The sequence below is a fragment of the Lonchura striata genome, chromosome 25 (genome assembly GCF_050655825.1).
Source record: "Lonchura striata isolate lonStrDom1 chromosome 25, ASM5065582v1, whole genome shotgun sequence".
Classification (NCBI taxonomy): Eukaryota; Metazoa; Chordata; class Aves; order Passeriformes; family Estrildidae; genus Lonchura; species Lonchura striata.
The window spans coordinates 7,064,371-7,073,060 of NC_140727.1; the positions used below are offsets into that span (position 1 = coordinate 7,064,371).

At 52.3% G+C, this 8,690-nt stretch overlaps 1 long non-coding RNA gene across 1 annotated transcript; it reads right to left on the reverse strand.

Annotated features, from left to right (window-relative positions):
• Nucleotides 1-5,602: 5,602 nt before the first annotated feature.
• On the reverse strand, nt 5,603-6,538 carry LOC146765443 (uncharacterized). The gene is made up of 2 exons (XR_014950125.1): nt 6,178-6,538; nt 5,603-5,777 (listed from the first exon to the last, which is right to left on the reverse strand). It is a non-coding gene; the product is annotated as an uncharacterized LOC146765443 (long non-coding RNA).
• Between the last annotated feature and the right edge of the window lie 2,152 nt (nt 6,539-8,690).

Here is an 8,690-nt window from a genome sequence, read left to right on the forward strand (position 1 = left end):
CTGGACTGCTGAGTTTTCTTTCCCAGGGAAAATGGAAAAAGGATGTGCACAGGGGCCCCTGCCCCTGGGCTGGGGCCTGACTGCAAAGAATCCTTATATCGAAGGATGGACCCCACACCGAAGTTGTCCCCACCTCAAACTTGTGCTGCCCTGATAGACCCAAGGGAGCCCTACAAACTGACATCAGGAACCTGGACTGCTGACTTTTCTTTCCCAGGGAAAATGGAAAAAGGATGTGCCCAGGGGCCCCTGGCCCTGGGCTGGGGCCTCACTGCATAGAATCCTTATATCGAAGGATGGACCCCACACCGAAGTTGTCCCCAACTCAAAATTGTGCTTGCCTGATAGACCCAAGGGAGCCCTACAAACTGACATCAGGAACCTGGACTGCTGAGTTTTCTTTCCCAGGGAAAATGGAAAAAGGATGTGCCCAGGGGCCCCTGGCCCTGACTGCAAAAAATCCTTATATCGAAGGATGGACCCCACACTGAAGTTGTCCCCACCTCAAACTTGTGCTGCCCTGATAGACCCAAGGGAGCCCTACAAACTGACATCAGGAACCTGGGCTGCTGAGTTTTCTTTCCCAGGGAAAATGGAAAAAGGATGTGCCCAGGGGCCCCTGGCCCTGACTGCAAAGAATCCTTATATCGAAGGATGGACCCCACACCGAAGTTGTCCCCACCTCAAACTTGTGCTGCCCTGATAGACCCAATGGAGCCCTAAAAAATGACATCAGGAACCTGGACTGCTGAGTTTTCTTTCCCAGGGAAAATGGCCAAAGGATGTGCCCGGGGACCCCTGGCCCTGACTGCAAAAAATCCTTATATCGAAGGATGGAGCCGACACCGAAGTTGTCCCCACCGCAAACTTGTGCTGCCCTGATAGACCCAAGGGAGCCCTACAAACTGACATCAGGAACCTGGACTGCTGAGTTTTCTTTCCCAGGGAAAATGGAAAAAGGATGTGCCCAGGGGCCTCTGGCCCTGACTGCAAAAAATCCTTATATCGAAGGATGGAGCATACACTGTAGTAGTCCGCACATCAAACTTCTGCTACCCTGATAGACCCAAGGGAGCCCTACAAACTGACATCAGGAACCTGGACTGCTGAGTTTTCTTTCCCAGGGAAAATGGCCAAAGGATGTGCCCAGGGGCCCCTTGCCGTGACTGCAAAAAATCCTTATATCGAAGGATGGACCCCACACCGAAGTTGTCCCCACCTCAAACTTGTGCTGCCCTGATACACCCAAGGGAGCCCTACAAACTGACATCAGGAACCTGGACTGCTGAGTTTGCTTTCCCAGGGAAAATGGAAAAAGGATGTGCCCAGGGGCCCCTGGCCCTGACTGCAAAAAATCCTTATATCGAAGGATGGACCCCACACCGAAGTTGTCCCCACCTCAAACTTGCGCTGCCCTGATAGACCCAAGGGAGCCCTACAAACAGACATCAGGAACCTGGACTGCTGAGTTTTCTTTCCCAGGGAAAATGGAAAAAGGATGTGCCCAGGGGCTCCTGGCCCTGACTGCAAAAAATCTTTATATCGAAGGATGCAACCCACACCGAAGTTGTTCCCACCTCAAACTTGTGCTGCCCTGATACACCCAAGGGAGCCCTACAAGCTGACATCAGGAACCTGGACTGCTGAGTTTTCTTTCCCAGGGAAAATGGAAAAAGGATGTGCCCGGGGGCCCCTGGGCTGGACAGGGGCCTCACTGCAAAAAATTCTTATATCGAAGGATGAAGCCTGCACCAAAGTTGTTGCAACCTCAAACTTGTGCTACCCTGATAGACCCAAGGGAGCCCTACAAACTGACATCAGGAACCTGGACTGCTGAGTTTGCTTTCCCAGGGAAAATGGAAAAAGGATGTGCCCAGGGGCCCCTGGCCCCGACCGCAAAAAATCCTTATATCGAAGGATGGACCCCACACCGAAGTTGTCCCCACCTCAAACTTGTGCTGCCCTGATACACCCAAGGGAGCCCTACAAACTGACATCAGGAACCTGGACTGCTGAGTTTTCTTTCCCAGGGAAAATGGAAAAAGGATGTGCCCAGGGGCCCCTGGCCCTGGACAGGGACCTCACTGCAAAAAATCCTTATATCGAAGGATGGAGCCCACACCGAAGTTGTCCCCACCTCAAACTTGTGCTGCCCTGATAGACCCAAGGGAGCCCTACAAACTGACATCAGGAACCTGGACTGCTGAGTTTTCTTTCCCAGGGAAAATGGAAAAAGGATGTGCCCTGGGGCCCCGGGCCCTGGGCTGGGCCTCACTGCAAAAAATCCTTATATCGAAGGATGGAGCCCACACCGAAGTTGTCCCCACCTCAAACTTGTGCTACCCTGATAGACGCAAGGGAGCCCTACAAACTGACATCAGGAACCTGGACTGCTGAGTTTTCTTTCCCAGGGAAAATGGAAAAAGGATGTGCCCAGGGGCCCCTGGCCCTGACTGTAAAAAATCCTTATATCGAAGGATGGACCCCACACCGAAGTTGTCCCCACCTCAAACTTGTGCTGCCCTGATAGACCCAAGGGAGCCCTACAAACTGACATCAGGAACCTGGACTGCTGAGTTTTCTTTCCCAGGGAAAATGGAAAAAGGATGGGCCCAGGGGCCCCTGGCCCTGACTGCAAAAAATCCTTATATCGAAGGATGGACCCCACACCGAAATTGTCCCCACCTCAAATCTGTGCTGCCCTGATAGACCCAAGGGAGCCCTACAAACTGACATCAGGAACCTGGACTGCTGAGTTTTCTTTCCCAGGGAAAATGGTCCAAGGATGTGCCCAGGGTCCCCCGGCCCTGGTCAGGGCTCTGACTGCAAAGAATCCTTGTATCGAAGGATGGACCCCACACCGAAGCTGTCCCCTTCTCAAACTTGTGCTGCCCTGATAGACCCAAGGGAGCCCTACAAACTGACATCAGGAACCTGGACTGCTGAATTTTCATTCCTAGGGAAAATGGAAAAAGGCTGTGCCCACGGGCCCCTGGCCCTCACTGCAAAAAATCCTTATATTGAAGGATGGACCCCACACCAAAATTGTCCCCACCTCAAACTTGTGCTGCCCTGATAGACCCAAGGGAGCCCTACAAACTGACATCAGGAACCTGGACTGCTGAGTTTTCTTTCCCAGGGAAAATGGAAAAAGGATGTGCCCAGGGGCCCCTGGTCCTGGGCTTGGGCCTGACTGCAAAGACTCCTTATATCGAAGGATGGACCCCACACCGAAGTTGTCCCCACCTCAAACATGTGCTGCCCTGATAGACCCAAGGGAGCCCTACAAACTGACATCAGGAACCTGGACTGCTGAGTTTTCTTTCCCAGGGAAAATGGAAAAAGGCAGTGCCCACGGGCCCCTGGCCCTCACTGCAAAAAATCCTTATATTGAAGGATGGACCCCACACCAAAATTGTCCCCACCTCAAACTTGTGGTGCCCTGATACACCCAAGGGAGCCCTACAAACTGACATCAGGAACCTGGACTGCTGAGTTTTCTTTCCCAGGGAAAATGGAAAAAGGATGGGCCCAGGGGCCCCTGGTCCTGGGCTTGGGCCTGACTGCAAAGACTCCTTATATCGAAGGATGGACCCCACACCGAAGTTGTCCCCACCTCAAACATGTGCTGCCCTGATACACCCAAGGGAGCCCTACAAACTGACATCAGGAACCTGGACTGCTGAGTTTTCTTTCCCAGGGAAAATGGAAAAAGGTTGTGCCCATGGGCCCCTGGCCCTGGGCCCCTGGCCCTGACTGCAAAAAATCCTTATATCGAAGGATGGACCCCACACCGAAGTTGTCCCCACCTCAAACTTGTGCTGCCCTGATAGACCCAAGGGAGCCCTACAAACTGACATCAGGAACCTGGACTGCTGAGTTTTCTTTCCCAGGGAAAATGGAAAAAGGATGTGCCCAGGGGCCCCTGGCCCTGGGCAGGGACCTCACTACAAAAAATCCTTATATCGAAGGATAGACCCCACACCGAAGTTGTCCCCACCTCAAACTTGTGCTGCCCTGATAGACCCAAGGGAGCCCTACAAACTGACATCAGGAACCTGGACTGCTGAGTTTTCTTTCCCAGGGAAAATGGGCAAAGGATGTGCCAAGGGGCCCCTGGCCCTGGGCAGGGACCTCACTGCAAAAAATCCTTATATCGAAGGACGGACCCCACACCGAAGCTGTCCCCACCTCAAACTTGTGCTACCCTGATAGACCCAAGGGAGCCCTACAAACTGACATCAGGAACCTGGACTGCTGAGTTTTCTTTCCCAGGGAAAATGGCCAAAGGATGTGCCCCGGGTCCCCTGGCCCTGGGCCCCTGGCCCTGACTGCAAAGAATCCTTATATCGAAGGATAGACCCCACACCGAAGTTGTCCCCACCTCAAACTTGTGCTACCCTGATAGACCCAAGGGAGCCCTACAAACTGACATCAGGAACCTGGACTGCTGAGTTTTCTTTCCCAGGGAAAATGGAAAAAGGATGTGCCCAGGGGCCCCTGGCCCTGACTGTAAAAAATCCTTATATCGAAGGATGGAGCCCACACCGAAGTTGTCCCCACCTCAAACTTGTGCTGCCCTGATAGACCCAAGGGAGCCCTACAAACTGACATCAGGAACCTGGACTGCTGAGTTTTCTTTCCCAGGGAAAATGGAAAAAGGATGTGCACAGGGGCTCCCCACACTGGGCTGGGACTGACAGCAAAAAGTCCTTATATCGAATGATGATCCCCACACCTAAGTTGTCCTCACGTCAACCTTGTGCTGCCTTGATAGTCCCAAGGGAGCCCTACAAACTGACATCAGGAACCTGGACTGCTGAGTTTTCTTTCCTAGGGAAAGTGGCAAAGGATGTGTCCAGGTGATCCCCCGGACCCAGTCCAAAGCACTCACCGTCCTTCCATGAGACAGTCCCGGGAGCTCCCCATAAACTCCTCTTCTCCAGCAGCTCCATGCGAAAACGGGCTGGGGCAAAGCCTCGCCCTTAATTAACCTCCCCCCGGAGGGACCCCGCCCCTCATCATCATCCTGACAGCTCACACCTGTGGCTGCTCTGAGCCCTCATCAACTTAACAGCTCACACCTGTGGCTGCTCTGAGCCCTCATCATGCTAACAGCTCACACCTGGCACTTCATCCACTCTCCAACAGCGTCTCTTGCTCTCTCCCTCTCCAGCACACAGCCGACTTCTCACAGACACAGATCCAACAAAAATCTGCTACAGGTGTCGGCTTTTCTTAATCCACCTGGTTACACGATTAAAACACATACATGCATTGATGGTCTTTGAGAGAAAGCTTTCCCCTGGAGAAAACAGTCCTTTTGCCGGCACACTTTGATACACCTTCGGAAAAAGCAGAATCTGCACCAACTCCTAAGACCCCTGCCGAGGAACCCAGCCCTGCCTGGGACACCCAAAGCAGCAGACCTCAAAAAAGGAGGGGAAAAGTCAAGCTTGGAGTGGAAAAAGAGGACAGAAGTACAGCAGCCTTTAAAAATGCCTGCACGGAGCAATAGTGGGAACCAGACACATTTCTTCTTTCCTTGCTTTCTGTGATGACATAAATAGGAAGTAAGAACACGTTAAACAAAAGGCAGAGCTAGGATTTTACAGGTCTTTATTTTGGCAGGCTGCATGACAAACACCTCTTCAGGGACTGCGACGCCTTTTGGGGAATGGCAGAGAACGGAGGCAAAAGGTGCCGGGGAGCCCTTTCTGTTCCCTTCAGCCCCTGCAGCTGCTCCGCTGGTTTCAGGGCACTCGCTTGGTTCGTTCCTGAAGAAAAAGGCTAGGGCATGATTTTCAGAACTACTGCCCGTCCCCAGTCAGAGTTTCCTACATTCCTGGGTACAAATGAGTGGATGGAGAGAGCGGATGGATGCTGTCCAGCAGTGTCCCCAGGGGCATCTGGAGTGTTCACACTGCTGAGCTGAGAAAAACTCACCAAACCCAGCCCAGGGGCCTGTGATCCTCCACCCACCCGGGGGAACTCCGGGCGCTGTAAACAGAGGCCACAGCACACACCAGGCTCTGCTGTGCCCGGTGAGGAGTCTCTGTATGAGCCCTGAGCCCTGGCATCGCCTCCCAAACACCACAGAGACCTCTTGTGTCATCAGAGAAAAGCCCTGGAGCAAACATGTGTCCCCAGCACGATCAACAAGAGATGCAGAATTACCTCCTCAATAAAAACGCTGTTTCTGATGGAAATGTTACCTCTGTCGACTGCGAGGATTTTATAGGAATACTGGCTCAAGAATTCAGTGACTTCAGGGATTCCATACCACAGGTGCCTGGGACTGCTTGGGCATCCAGAGTCTATAGTATTGGTTAAACTGGTAGAGCTGAGGATACTTATCAGCTTTGTCACAGAGCTGGAACGTCACGCAGGGAGCAAGGGGTTCTCTCAGAGAGTGCAGGAGGCCAGTGAAAACAGCACCAAGGTCCTCCACGATGTCTGCTCCTAGAAAAGCCAAATAAATTAAACTATTGACATGAGCACGGACACTGGGGCAACCTTCCTTACTTTGGGCCTTGCCAGCAGCTGACAGAGCCTCACGCAGAAAAGAACTGATCGAGATCAAAAAGTGTTCCTAGTGACCTAGACAGGTGCTCCTGGCCGCTGAGGTACCTGAAAAACCCTCCAGACATCATCAGCTCTTGCTTAAGCAAATAATCCACCTTCACTGTGTTGTGCCAAAAACACGCCCAGCCCTTAACAGGGAGAGACCCTGCCAGGCACCGCCTCAGAGAAGAACCGAGCTGTACTGGGGGGACACACCCAGCCAACGTGTACGAGTTAAACAGAATTTTCTCTCAGAACTGGGACTTTCAGCACCCCCCAGGTGCTACTCGACTGCCACAGACACACAGAGGGCTTCGTGAGGTGCTCTGGGGTTGGCCAGTCCTGCTCCAAGCCCTGCTGATGCCCCGGTGGTTTTAAGGATGTCCTCAAGGAGGTGGTAGAACCTCACAGTGTTTGCCCCTGGAGCTTAATTTCTGAAGTTTTCCTTGGGAAACGCACCCACTTCCTACTTAACAAGGCAGTCCCCTCTCCCTGATCTCGGGAAGAGCTGCCCACAGGCATGGGAAACACCTTCCTCTCCTGATCGCCACGCTCTGCCCTTAAAACGCTGTTACTGAGGCCAGCTACTTCCACACCAAGACTGTCCATGCAGGGACAGTGTCCCTTCTCTTCAGGGTCAGGGAAAAAGGGCAGAAGCACCTACAGAGCTTCAATGCCCCTCCTGAGCACAAAGCACCGTGAATCTGCACCTCCTGCTGCTTGCAGGGAAGATAATAAAATGCCTCAAGGTAAAAAATGATAAATGGTAAAAAATTATTACAAGAGGGTAGAAGTGATGCTGCTTTCACTCCACTGCTAGAAATGACACATAAAACATAAAAAAAACCCTGTACCTGTTCCATTTTCAGACTGAAACAACAGCATATTCCTGGCTGCTCATGCAGCAGGGACAACAGCACTGAAGGGAAATGTTTGGATAATCACGTCTTCATTTAAAGAGAACCCAATTCCTTCATCTAAGCCATCACTGCCCTCCATCAGAACAGCCAGCACATCCATGACATCTAATAAGTGAAGGAAAAAATGTAAGCAGAGGATCCAGACTGACTGGGAAAACAACAGAGGTAGAATGCAACATTCCAGGAACACAAGGTAGCTTTTTAGTCACAAAAATTTAAAAAAAAAACCACCCAAAAAAACTAAAAAAAAAAAAACCAAAAAACCCCAAAAAACCCCAAAGGCACATTTGCCAGGCAATACAATGTTAGGGGCAGCACAAAAATCACAGCTGTACTTCACTCTGCCTTTCAAAGCTGCTGTCCAGCACAGGTTGCCCACAGAAGCTGTGGCTGCCCCCGGATCCCTGGAAGTGTCCATGGCCAGGCTGGACAGGGCTTGGAGCACCCTGGCATGGTGGAAGGTGTCCCTGCCCATGGCAGGGGTGGAACGGGACGAGCTTTAAATAAAGGTGCCTTCCCATCCAAACCCTTCTGGGATTCCACGATTCTGTGAGCAGCCCCAGGCAGAAGGGCTAAATTTCCATTGTGGTTCGGAAATGCTGCTGCAAGAGCACAAACAGATTTCAAATACTGTTCAAGTGGCACAACCACATCAAAAATTACGTCTGGGGGTAAAGTGGCAACTCTGCAATTCCAGCCTCTGATACCAAGGACACATGGAGGGCTGAATCCGGGGGGCGTTCGGGGTCCGAGTTGGGGTCGTCCTCATGAGCCACCAGCCTGGGGACCTAAAAATCGGGGGGAACCCCGAATTGGGGGGGGACCCAAAATTGGGGGGGTCCTGGGGGGCTCTGGAAGGTCTTTGCAGCATCCCAGGAGGAATTTTTGGGGTGTCAGGGGGTTTTTGGGGAGTCATGAAGGGAATTTAGGGGGTCTCAGAGAGTTTTTGGGGGGTCCCAGAAGAAATTTTGGGGACCTTGATGGGAATTTTGGGGGTCCCAGGGGGTGTTTTGAGGTCCTGGAGAGGTTTTTGGGGGGGTCTCAGGGAGTTTTTGGGGTCCCAGGAGGAATTTCAGGGGTCCTAAAGAGAAATTTGGAGGTCCCAGAAGGTGTTTTGGGGTGACGAGTAGAATTTTGGGGGTCCAGGGGGTGTTCTGGGGTCCCGAAGGGAATTTTGGGGGTCCCATGGGGGGTTTGGGGGTCCTG